Here is a 469-nt window from a genome sequence, read left to right on the forward strand (position 1 = left end):
AAAGCTGGGGAGGGGCTTGGGACAAGGGCAGGGAGGGATGGGATGAGGGGGAAGGGTTTCAAGTTGGGAGAGGGGAGATTTAGGTGAGACATGAGGAAGAAATTCTTGGCTGTGAGGGTGGTGAGAGCCTGGCCCAGGCTGCCCAGGGAAGCTGTGGCTGCCCCATCCCTGGCAGTGTTGAAGGGCAGGTTGGATGGGGCTTGGAGCAGCCTGGGCTGGTGGGAGGTGTCCCTGCCCATGGCAGGGGGTTGGAATGAGATGACCTTTAAGGTCCCTGCCCACCCAATCCATTCCATTATTCCTTGATTCTAAGAATGGTCTGTTTTCCAGCTTTCCCACCAGGAGCTCCCCAAGAGGCAAAGCAAGGTGGAAAGCACCAGTGGTGCCCCCATGGGTGGTGGCTTTGCCCAAGACCCTGATGCCAGCAGCAGGGTCAGCAGCTGTGAGGGGAAAGAACCTCAAAATTCTG

Source organism: Chaetura pelagica, unplaced genomic scaffold, assembly GCF_000747805.2.
Source record: "Chaetura pelagica isolate M959 unplaced genomic scaffold, ChaPel_1.0 scaffold259, whole genome shotgun sequence".
NCBI classification, from domain to species: Eukaryota; Metazoa; Chordata; class Aves; order Apodiformes; family Apodidae; genus Chaetura; species Chaetura pelagica.